Source organism: Zeus faber, assembly GCF_960531495.2.
Source record: "Zeus faber genome assembly, chromosome: 12".
Lineage (NCBI taxonomy): Eukaryota > Metazoa > Chordata > Actinopteri > Zeiformes > Zeidae > Zeus > Zeus faber.
This window is the reverse complement of record NC_137196.1, coordinates 4,339,716-4,353,119: the sequence shown is the minus strand read 5'-3', so window position 1 is coordinate 4,353,119 and position 13,404 is coordinate 4,339,716.

Here is a 13,404-nt window from a genome sequence, read left to right as displayed (position 1 = left end):
AACAACAAGGCACCTGGGCTCGATGAGGTAGCGGACAAGTTGTTGAAGCACGGCCAGGAGGTCGTTGTGGAGAGCCTCACCCGCTTGTTCAACATGATTTGGCATGCAGAAGAAGTTCCTGCCGATATGAGACGTGGGGTCATTGTGAAGCTGCCTAAGAAAGGACACCTCGCGGACTGCAACAACTGGCGAGGCATCACACTGCTGTTTATGGCAAGGTATTCTGCAGTGTACTGCTCCAACGTCTAAAAGAAGAGGTGGATAATTTCTTGAGGGAAGAACAAGCTGGCTTTCGGAAGGGAAGGTCCTGCTCCGAACAGATCTTCTCTCTTCGCAACATCATTGAACAGAGCCAAGAATTCCAGACACCCCTCATGATCAACTACATCGATTTTAAGAAAGCTTTCGACAGCATCCACCGAGAATCACTGTGGCAGACTGTCCAGTTGTATGGTGTACCACCCAAATACATCTTCAGGGCCCTGTATCACAACTCCACAATCGGTTAAAGATGAAGTGAAGCTTATTTCCTCTCCTCTAGTCTAGCTAACTTCCAGGATAAACGCCTTCCTGGGAGCCGGCTAGAAAATAAAGATGCTGGTTAGATTACCACTGCAACAGATGCTTTCCTCGTTGCCTGATCTGCAGCAAGCAGGCAAATGACGTGCAGCTTAAAAAATGATGGTTGAGTTTAGTTCCACTTCTACATAGTTCCGCAATGTAATTTTCACAGTGGGGGGAAAAATTATGATTAAATGTCTGAAAATGGTGCCGACATGGACGCCATAGCTACTATGCTAGAGGAACACAGTGCGGACCCGTCATCTGAATTCAGAGCTGCATTCTCGACCCTCGAGACATAGCTGGACACAATCCACTCTAAAGTAGAAAACCAAGAGCAGTGAATCCTATCCTATCAAACGCCACCACAGTCAGTGAACGCATTAACGACATGGAGGCGATCTGCTCAGCGCTAGCCAAAGACAATGCTAACCTGAAGGCTAAGGCTGTAGACCTGAACGGTCAGAGCCGAGGGAATAATATACGCATCATAAGCACACCTGTGTCAATCGAAGGTCGCCGGCCATCTAAATTGTTTTCTGAACTCCTGGTCGAGGTCCTGGGTAATAGCTGCTCTAAAACTGCTGGTCTTAAACCTGCTCTTCATTACCAAGCCAGGTTGTTCATCACGCACGAGAATGGGAGTAAGAAACGGCCGTTCAGTCAACAGGAGTCCCGCAAGCTTATATCTACGCTGCGACGTCCCTCTGAATAATCCTTGAATGATAAGCCATCATGGTTGGGAATGAAGGCTCTCAGGGGCATTATATTTATTTTTCTTTTTGCACCAGCTGATATAAGAACTGTATAATGTACGTTTTCTTTGTTTAACAAGGCTATATGACAACACATAATACATCAACATCTTCAGTGTATGGAAGAGGTTCTAAGTTTGTGAGCTGGAACGTGAGAAGATTGGGTCATGTAATGAAGAGGGCCAAAGTATTTGCTCACCTGGAATCTTCATCGGCAGACAATGTTTTTACAAGAAATGCACGCTAAAAGGAGACTCAAGGTAAGCTGGGTTGACCAATCAGATCAATCACCATTTAGCACTAAAGCGCATGGGGTGGCTATTTTGATTAGGAAAAATGTTCCTTTTATCCACTCTTCCACAATCAGCGATCCCAGGGGTAGGTTCCTTATAGTAGCTGGCGTTTTAAATTCTGTACCTATAACCTTAGTGAACTTGGATGCCCCCAACTTTGATGACCCTTCTTTCTTCCAGAAGGGCTTTAATGTGATCTCCAATATCTCAGAGATGAACATTCTAATTTGGGGAGACATTAACTGCATCCTAGACCCTCTTTTAGATAAACAGTCTGCGAAATCTTTCCAACAATCCCATTGCTATCATCCAATTATCATATCTGATCACTCAATACTATCCATGGAACTGAGCCCAGAGCGGGAGGCTGCCAATGGTGCTTTGATCCTACACTTTTATATGATGAGAAGTTCACTATGTTCTTGCAAGAACAGATTTCCCTCTTTATCATTGAGAAAGACACTGGAGATGTTAATGATTCCATTTTATGGGAATCTCTAAAGACGGTGATCAGAGGTCACATTACATTACATTAAACAGACGCTTTTATCCAAAGCGACATACAATTATTCAAACACCGACGGACGCAGCCATCAGGAGCAATTAGGGGTTAAGTGTCTTCATAGCTTCATCATAGCTTTTGCCTCTAATAAAATGAAAAGGAAGAGTAGTAGACTAAAAGATATCGAACAAGACCTTTCAACTCACAAACAGTCATTTAAGAACAATCCTGATGATGCTACTCTTGGGTCAATCACTAACTTAAAGCATGAATACAATACTATCCTGCCACAAAGAGTAGACTCACTGCTTGCTTCGACACAACAAAAATATTTTGTGTTGGGTGATAAACCCCATAGCTTACTTGCAAGGCAGCTGCGACACACACAAGCCACTCGTTCCATCCATAAAATAAGGGACAGAAAAGGTAAATCTACAACAAATCTGGTTGAGATAAATAAATGTTTCACAAAATTCTATGAGGAGCTATACCAATCCAAATGTAAAAGAACTGATCCCCAGATAATGAACCAATTCCTAGACAACAGCCAACTTCCCACACTCGATGAATCATTCAGACTTGATATATCACTTGATATAACGTTGGATGAGATTAAAACGGCTATTTCTCAGTTTCCTAATAACAAAGCCCCCGGCCCCGACGGGTTCCTCATTGAATTCTATAAAACATTCTTACCTAGACTTGCCCCATTACTTCTACGCATGTTTAACCATTCAAAAGAATGGGCTGGACCTAGGGAGAGGCAGCCGTTGGCTCGTGGACTGGAACGGGCTGGACCTCGGGAGAGATAGCCGACGGCTCGGGGACTGGAACTGGCTGGACCTCTGGAGAGGCACCTGACGGCTCGGGGACTGGTACGGGCTCTGCCTCGGGAGAGGCAGGCGACAGCTCGGGGACTGGACGGGCTGGACCTCGGGAAAGGCAGCTGACGACTCCGGGACTGGAATGGGCTGGACCTCGGGAGAGGCAATCAACGAATGGGCTGGACCTCAGGAGAGGCAACCGGCAGCTCGGGGACTGGAACAGGCTGGACCTATGGAGAGGCGGCCTTTGGCTTGGGGACTGGAACGGACTGAGCCTCGGGAGAGGCAGCCGGCGGCTTGGGGTCTGGAACGGGCTGGACCTCGGGACAGGCAGCCGACGGCTCGGGGACTGGAACGGCTAAACCTATGGAGAGGCGGCCATTGCTCGGGGACTGGAACGGGCTGGACCTATGGAGAGGCAGCCGTTGGCTCGGGGACTGGAACGGGCTGGGCCTCGGAAGGGGCAGCCGGCGGCTCGGGAACTGGAACGGAGAGAGCCTCGGGAGAGGTGGCCGGCGGCTCGGGAACTGGAAGGACGGAGCCTCGGGAGAGGCGGCCAGCGGCTCAGGAACTGGAACAGCCTGAGCCTCGGGAGAGGCAGCATTTGCCTCAGGGACTGGAACAGGCTGGGCCTCGGGAGAGGCGGCGGGAGGCTCGGGGACTGGAACGGTCTGAGCATCGGGAGAGGTGGCTGGCTGCTCCGGAACTAGAACGCACTGGACCTAGGGAGAGGAGACTGAAATGATAGACTCTGGAGAAAGGGGAGGCAGAGAAGGAAGGGCATATCATTCCCACCGGTTGAAGGCTAACATCTGGCAAAACTCAGGATCCTGTTTCCAGGAGCTTGCAAGTAGCTGGAGGAAAGCGGGCTCCTCCCCTTCAAACACCTCCTTAGACACAAGTCCTGGCAGGAGAAAGGCCAGCAGGGCAGCGGAGACTCTGTGGCACTGGGTAATGGAGACACGGGGGTGCCGGGCAACGGAGACACGGGAGTGCCGGGCTGCGGAGACACAGTAGTACTGGGCCGCGGAGACACGGGAGCACCGGACAGCGGAGACACGGAAGCTCTGGATGGCGAGGAACGTGGGCGGCCTCGGGGAACCTTGGGACCGTGCCCTTCTGAGGGGCCCTAGAAAAAAAAGGTGAGGCGCAAGCCCCAGAAAGGGGACTGCTCGGATCTGCATCCCCCCGCATTGGATTGCCGGGAGTAGGGGCGGGTAGCGAGCAGTCCGGGGTGCTTGGAGGGCATGCTGGCGACCAGCAGGCCTACAGCTAGCATGAGAGTCTAGGGGTTGGCCCCGGGTGAGAAACCCCCTAAATGCCATGAAAACCAGGTCCACTGAGTTCATATTTGGTCCGATCGTACTGTTAAGGATATGATCAGGTGAACCCAAACGCAGGACACACATGGTTTTGGGAGTAGGTACAAGGGTTTAATGTGTAGACAGACAGAGAATCTCTCTCGCTACCGTCGCCGGCCTCGTCCTGCGTCCTGCCTGCGTCTGTGTCCAGGATATAGTCTCCAGAATTCCACAGCCACTGGATCAAAACCAGTCTGCCTCCACTGTTCTCATCCACGTCGGAACCAACGATCCCAGGAACAAACAATCGGAGACGCTTGAAGAGGACCTTACGAATCTTATTGACAGTCTTCTACACTCGGCCCGCCGGTTCATCGTCTCCAGCCCGCTGCCGTGTCCCAGCTTTGGAGACATAAAATTTACGCGTGTCCTTCAGCTACACACATGACTTAACATAGACTGCTGCTCCCTCAACATACCGTTTTAGGAGAACTTTGGCTCCTTCTTAAACTGTCCAAACATCTTCAGACATTATGAAGTCCATCCAAACTTTCACGGATCATATTTCCTCGCCTTGAACTTGGAATTTACGTTGAAATCCTCTGTTCACTGCTGATGTTTAGTGAGTCTGATCCACTCCACTGAAATTGATGACTGTCACTCTGCTTTACAAATTCCTGAAATTATAAACCATAGACCGAAATCATGTAACTTCCCTGTAACATACAGGAATCTTAACAATTTACTACCGGTTCTGACTTTAACTATCAGCCCCCGCAAAGCCATGCACCCAGAGAATCACCCAGTGAATGAGCTTATAAATACCCATAACCTGAATTTCTTTCTACTGACTGAGACCTGGCTGGCCAGAAATGGCACAGTTGCACTCATTGAGACAGCATCTCCTAATTTCAAATTCATCCAAACCACTAGAGCTGACAGGAGAAGCGGTGGAATAGCTGCTTTCTTCTCTGATATCTATACCTGCAAAGAAATCCTCCTCTAAGAATTCACATCTTTTGAACACCTTGCTATATCTATAAATTGCAGTGCCCCGATTATAATCATCACTGTCAATCGGCCACCAAAATCTAAATGTGGCCTTCTTGATGAATTGATGATTGTGATTGTGTAATTATCTCAGGTGATTTTAATATTCATGTTGACAATCAAATAGACCCGGATACTCAACACTTCATTAGCCTATTGGAGGTATTTCACCTCACTCAGCACGTTTCTGGACACACCCACAATAAGGGGCATACTCTGGACTTGGTCATATCAAAAGGACTAATATTACTGTATCCTGTGTCTTGGATGTTGCTATTTCAGATCACCGTTGCATATTCTTTGACGTGTCTGCTCCTCCTGTACAACAGAGGGGTACCCGAACAATTAAAAAACGTATCATTAACAATAATTCCATTAAAACCTTTAAGAGAAATGTAAATGAGTTACCACTGTTCATGGCATCATCAACTGAGGATCCTGTGAACAACTTCAACTCAAGAATACTAAATATCATTGATAACATTGCACTTGTTAAAACTAAAAACATAGAAAAACAAAAAGCCCCCTGGAGAAATGGAGTGGTCGCCAGGCAGAACAAAAATGAGGAAAGACAAATCTTCAGGTTCGTCATGAAATTTACAAGGATAGACTCAATCAATACAACATAGAAATTAAAAAGGCCAGACAGTCATTCTTCTCTAAAATCATTCATGAAAATATCAACGATAGTACAGTGCTCTTCTCCACTGTTGATCGACTTACTCCACCATCTACAATCCCGTCAAAGATGCTATCCACTGAAAAAATGTGAAGTTCGCTACATTCTTCGGAAACAAAATTATAGATATCAGACAGATTATTATTGCCTCAACATCTAGAAATGAACCTACCCTCCAGTTCTCCAGTAATATTACTGCTGCCATGTCTCATTTTGTCTCTTTAGACATAAAAAGACTGGACGATATTGTTGGTCAGCTAAGGTCCTCCACCTCCCTAGCACATTTTTTAAAACTGTCTTAACTGCCTGGCACATGAGGGACTAGAAATTATAAACAGCTCTCTTCGATCAGGTATATTTCCTGCAACATTTAAAACAGCTGCCATTAAACCACTCCTGAAGAACAGCAATCTCGATGCAACAGTTATTGCCAACTATAGGCCATTTCCAACCTGCCATTCCTCAGCAAAATACTTGAAAAAACAGTTTACCTTCGGCTTAACTATCTAACCTCAAACAGCCTTTTAGACATCTATCAATCTGGCTTTCGACCATAGCACAGAAACAGCACTTACTAAAGTTCTCAATGATCTGCACATAAACACTGATTCTAATAATAATAATATGTTCTTATGCTCCTGGATCTCAGTACTGCCTTTGACACTGTAGACCGTCAGATTTCATTAGCGAGATTACAAAAATGGGTCGGCCTAGCTTGCCTGGTTCTAAACTGGTTCAGAACCTACCTACAGGTCAGGCAGTTTTTTGTGTCCATTGGAGATTTTGAGTCGAACAAAGTGGATATTATATGTGGAGTGCCCCAAGGTTTGATTCTTGGCCCATTATTGTTTAACGTCTATATGCTCCCACTTGCACATATTGTAAAGAAACACAAAAAAAATACCATAATTATGCAGATGATTCACAACTGTACATATCCCTATCTCCTGATGAGCTACTCCCCATACACTCCCCCACTCAGTGTATTCATGATATTGATGCATGGATGTCACAGAACTTTTTACAACTGAACAAAGATAAAACAGAAACACTCATCGTTGATGCAAAGGCCTAAAGACAGAAAATTGCAGCTCATCTCAGTTCTCTGTCCCTGGAGAGCAAGAATGAAGCCAAAAATCTGGGTGTAATCATAGGCGATGATATAAATTTTAAGAGCCATCACAAAATCAGCCTTCTACCATCTAAAACACATTTCAAAATTAAGAGGCTTCCGGTCAAAACCAGACTCTAAAAAATGTATCCATGCATTCATAACGAGTAGATCGGACTACTGTAGTGGCCTATTCACCGGCCTCCCGAAATCAGCTGTGCAGCAGCTACAGTTAATCCAAATGCAGCTGCACGCGTTCTCACTGGAACAAAAAAGTTGAACCACATCACACCTGTTCTTAGATCTCTACATTGGCTCCCTGTTAAAACTAGAATTGATTTTAAGATTCTGCTACTTGTATATAAAGCTATAAATGGCCTTGCACCTCAGTATATAAAAGAAATGCTAATTATACACGAACCAGCAAGAACTCTCAGGTCAACATGCAGTGGTCTTTTAACCATCCCTCGTACCAACTCTAAAGCAGGGGAGGCTGCCTTCTGTATCTATGCCCCAAGTAAATGGAACACCCTGCCGAGGGACCTGAGAGGGGCCTCCCTACTGAACACTTTTAAAAGCAGCTTAAAACCCTTGCTGCTCACTACAGTCTATGACCGACTTCTGTGTGTGTGTGTGTGTGTGTGTGTGTGTGTGTGTGTGTGTGTGTGTGTGTGTGTGTGTGTGTTCTCTATGTTGTGAGATTTGTGTGTGTGCTCTGTATGCTGTGAGATCTGTTTATTCCGCACTGACTGTTCTTATGCCCAAACCGAGGTTGACCAAGCTGTCGGTCGGCTGCAACACCGGGAGATAGTGGGCAGAGTCCAGACAGGAAGAGCAGGGCTAGGATGGGGAGAGGTGCCACGCTTCTGATCCAAGGTCAACTGTAAGGAGAGGAAGGAGATGGTGGTGGCAGAAGTGATGAGGATGGAGCAAGATCGCTACAAGATCAAGGCTGTGTCGCAGGGCCGACAAGGAAGCAGGACAACCTGGGAGGGAGTTGTTAACCGGAACATCAGTTGGTCAGACCTGTGGAACATTCCACAGGCAAGACTCAGCTTCCTCATTCGCTCAACCTACGACACGCTTCCCTGTGCTCGGAACCTTCACCAGTGGTTTGGGAACGAAGAATGCTGCTCACTCTGCAATGCCCCCAACGCAAGCCTCCAGCACATCTTATCAGGCTGTAAGATCGCGCTTTCACAGGGGCGCTAAAGATGGCGCCACGACCAGGTCCTGAGAAAGCTAGCCGAAGTGCTGGAGGTGTGTCGACAGGGTAACAAAGAACCACCATCAGCAGAGGACCACACCAGCTTTGTCTCCGAAGGAGGGGTAAGGAGAAACACCAGGCCAACAGAAACATCAAGGGCCTTCTCCCCCGACCAGGAGTGGAACATGAGGGTTGACCTCGACAGGCAGCTCCGGTTCCCCACAGAGATCACCACCACATCTCTCCGACCAGACATAGTCGTGTGGTCAACCAAGGCAAGATCTATGCACCTCATCGAGCTCACAGTACAACTGGAGGAGGGGATTGAGGCCGCCTTTGAACGTAAGAAGGCCAAGTACTCAGAGCTGGCTGCTGAGTGCCGGGAGGCTGGCTGGAAGGCTACCATCTACCCAGTGGAGGTCGGATGCCGAGGGTTTTTGGGGTTGTCAACCACACGCCTCTTGAGGGACGCAGGAGTGACCGGAGGGAGGCTAAAGAGGGCAACAAAGGACCTAGCAGAGGAGGCTGAGAAAGGGAGCTTTTGGCTCTGGCTGAGGAGGAAGGATAGGTGTTTGGGAAAGAACACCTAACCCCAGACAACAGCCGCAGGGGAGAACAACTATCAGCTGCAGGGGGTGACAGGGAGACGTCCCTGTCACTGCTCCACCACCAGTAGACGTTCCAGAATTAAAGGAGCGAAACGTTGGTGAATGGTGATTTCTGGCTGATGACCCTGCAGCTGACCCATGGGCACCGGAGGAGGTGTGACAGGCAGCAATGCCCAGCAGGTGATAACATCTTCCTGTACATTTACTAATGATTGCACAGACATTTTTGCTACTGTTTGTTGCTGCTGTTTCTTTTGTTGCTGTTGTTTCTGTTGTTGCTGCTGTTTCTGCTGTTTCTGCTGCTGTGGTTGCTGTTGCAGCTGTTTTTGTTGTTGCTGTTGGTTCTGCTGTTGCTGTTGTTGCTGCTGTTGTTGCTACTACTGCTGTAGTTGTTTTCGTTGTTGTTGTGCGTCTGTGTGTGTGTGTGTGTGTGTCTATGTTGTGAGATTTGCGTGTGTGCTCTGGATGCTGTGAGATCTGTTTATTCCATACTGACTCTTATGATTGCACAGACATTTTCTGCTGCTGTTTCTGTTGCTGCTGGTGTTGTTATTGTTGCTGTTGTTTTGTGTGTGTGTTTTCTATGTTGTGAGATTACAGGTTAGTGCTGCTGTTTCTGTTGTTGCTGTAGTTTCTGTTGTTGCTGCTGTTGCTGTTTCAGTTGTTGCTGCTATTTTCATTGTTTCTGTTGCTGCTGCTGGTGGTGTTTCTGCTGCTGTTGTTATTGCTGTATTGAGATTACAGCGAAAGGATCATGAGAAGGGTGTGTTTTCAGAGAGTGTGTCAAAAGTATCTCCCTCCCAAGGTTTGAATAAAAAACTTGACCAGTTATTTACGGACGCTAATTAAAGCACCGTTGAATCATTTCCCTAACTATACCTGATTTTTGATTAGGACTTTTGGTTTATTCAGTATTGACTCTTATGATTGCACAGACATTTTCTGCTGTTGTTTCTGTTGTTGTTGTTTCTGCTGCTGCTGCGGTTGCTGTTGCTGCTGTTTCTGTTGCTGCTGCTGTTGTTGTAGCTGCTGCTGGTATTGTTGCTGCTGCTGCTGCTGCTGCTACTTTGCTTGTAGTTGCTTTTGTTGCTTTTGCTTTTGTTTCAGGGGCATTCTTTTGAAATGACCGGCTGACAACTATATTCTTTCTTTGATTATATTTCTTTGTAAAGCGCATTGTGTTGTCCTGGTATTAAACGTGCTTTAAAAATAAAGTGTGACTTGACTTGACAGGGAATCAAGAACAGGCAACGGAAGGGGGATCAGGAACAGGCAGGCAGGGACTCACAAACAGGCAGGGACAGGAACAGGCGGGGAATCGAGGCCTAGGAGCTGGCGGGGAATTGGGGTTTTATTTTATTTTACCCCAATGTATAGTGAAACACAATGTACTCTATGAAGGCTGTCAACATTTCTATCTTTTACTGGCATTGGTATTGTTAATATTACTTTTATTTTTACTCTTGTTTTTGTTTGTAGTGGCTTTTTTTCTTTTTTTTAATTTGTTTGTTTTTATCTTTTCCAGGGTCGGGGCTGGGGCAATTGGAGTTGGGGTGGGCTGCTTGTGAAAGAAAATTTTAAAAAAGTGAGGTAAAGTACTCCACCACTTGTATACTGTCCGTCTTGGATTGCTCTTCCAATAAAATAAATATTTAAAAAAAATGTCTGAAAATATGGGTTTATTGCAAGAGAATAAATCGTGAACAAATCCAGTCTCGCGTAGCAACAGGGCTCAACCGTAACGGTTGCCAGAACCAGGGGCGTTGCTAAGATGCAAAGACATCAGGGCTCAGCCCAAACAGGCTCGGGGTTAAAGTGAATCTTTGCTTTCGTTTTCAACCCCTTGCTTTTCATTTCTTTAGCGTTTGGATTCTATTTATGAACGCAGTTGGATTAGTTTGTGAGATAAGCATTCATTGTTTATAAATTTGCAGAGATTATACAGAGGGACAGGCACTAGAAACCAGAGATGTATCTGAGCTGCACTTGAGTGTCCAACTGAAATAACACAAATACAAGAGAAATATAACGGGGAGTTCAAAACACCTTCCTAGGTATGTGCTATTCATGTGCGTGATATTTGTTTTCCTGCGGAAATGAGATTTAATTTACACAAGTGAGGTTTAATTTGTTGTGATGAAAAGGTTATCCACATTAGGACCGCACATCAGCAATATTATATACTGTATGTGCCCCGCTGTGACACGGTCGCAGCCCCGCGCCAGTGTGACGTGTGCACGGATTTTATAAACTGATATGTCCTGATACTGAGGAAGAAAGACAGCATTTTGAATCGAGAATTGACCCAGCTGAGGACCCAATGCCTGACGATGAGTAAGTAACATCTTTTTTAAAAGCACAAGCTAACGTTGAAACTATTTCTGCGTCTTGTACACCTGTTCGCTAACTAGCCAGAGTACTAGGTGGATGAGTAGCTAGCTAGAGACCGTTTCATGGAATCCTGTTTGCCGCGACGATAACATTGTCAAGTTCGCTAACGTTACCGGCGGTAGCTACAGGGTAAAGTGATGGGATTTTTCTTTTGCTAACCAGCTTAGCATTGTACAGCACGTCCAGGCGATAGCTGAAAACAGTAGCACGCCGCCTTTATGCAGCTCTGCTCTCCTATCCACTTAGCCTGTCTTACAACCTCTTTGTTTTACTTATGGTTACATTGACAAACACACCCCCGCTCCAAGTTGCCACACCACAGCCACGCAGTCTTCCTAGACAAAGTTGTTTCCAATGAATTTGCACTGTGTGTGTGTGTGTGTTGCATGCAGTCCATAAGCTGATGAGCTGTATGTAATATGTGGCATTCCCCTTCCCTGTGATGTATGCAGTCTGTAGAGATATGTCTCATGTAAACATCAAATTTTCTTAAACCATTTTAAATTATTTTTTACAGTATGAGCGCACCTCTACAAGCTGCCACAGAAAATCATCTTGCACCTACACCAGCTAGCAGGCCAAGACCGTATGCTCCTACTTCTATATATATATATATATATATATATATATATATATATATATATATTGTGATCATGAATTCTAATTTTCATTCGACTTGGAACGTGATTGTTGGTTCTAGAGTTGCTCTTCTCACCTATCACCTAAAACCATTTTTTGGAGTTCTTGTATATAGCTGGTGTGATGTTTTCAAAAATCTTTCAAAACTTACATTTCTTATTTCCCCACTCCCACAAGCCTACAGCCTCGTTCCTTTGTCCGAGGGTCTGACAGAGAGAGGGCCCAGCTTGCTGCAGATCGACCCCTCTAATGGCCTGATGAATTTTAAGGTCACTAACTAATGGCTTATTTCACATCCTGGGTCAACTGAAATAAAGTTGTGAGCAGTTGTGATAACACCTTGTTTTTACCTATTTAGACATCAGATTTGATCAACTATTTGACTTTATTATATACCCAAGACATTGAAGAACAACATTTGTATTGACAAAACAGTTTGTCAATATATTCTAGTGTGTGCTATGACAACATTTCTGGCGGCAACACAATATACAAAAACATACTTTTTATATCTTTTGTGTTTTAGTTCCAGTTGCATAATGATAGTGACCAAACTATTGGTGACATATTAATGTAGCTGTGATTTTCCTTTATATATCAACCATTTTGGAGTAAGATTGTTAAGTTGATTATATTAAGATAAATATCAGACCACACCAAAATCCGCTTCTAGGAATTCAGCAGGGACTCCAGAGGGTCAACAGCCTACATGAGTCTCATGTTCTACCTGTGATGTGAAAACATCCGATTTCCAGTCAGAAAAGGAAAAGTGTACGTTCTGCTCATACAGTAGTTCAGTTGTAAAAGTCCAGTGCACCACGGATCGTCTCCTGCTGGGCTACTGACAGCGCTGTCAGCAGAAGAGTCAATCACAGTGGACGGCTTTAGAGCAAGGTTATTAGTCAGGGAAGCACTCATTAACAACTTCCCTTTCGATGATTGTCGCTTACAGGAAGAGATGCTTCTGTCACAGGCTTGGAAAACAAACGCGTGTGGGAAGTGATGCGTTCATGGAAACTCGGAAAACCGTCGGGTACCACCACACGTATATTTCAGTCCTGTGGGAAACGATCTTTTTTCATATGTACATGTGTTTGCATCATTGTACAGTTAACTAAATCTAAACTAAAAACAGGTTTCAAAAAAACATTTAAATTAACTTAAATAAAAAATTAAAACTTAACATTAGAAAAAAATTACAACTAATTAGAATGATAGTGTACTTCCACAACTAACTAAAATAAAAGATAAAAAAATACAGGAAGTCTTTAGTACGTGACGATTTGGTGAAATTTACCAACATAGAGCCGTTATAATACAATAACCAGGCCTTATCTTTGTAGAGAGACAGCATTAACCATGAGCCTCGCTCGGACCACATCTGGTGGAGAGCTACTTTTAAATAGAAAGATGCTAATTAGAATTTACCAATGTTAACAATGCAGAGACAAACAGGACTGTTGAGATCCTTATTGTCCGTGTG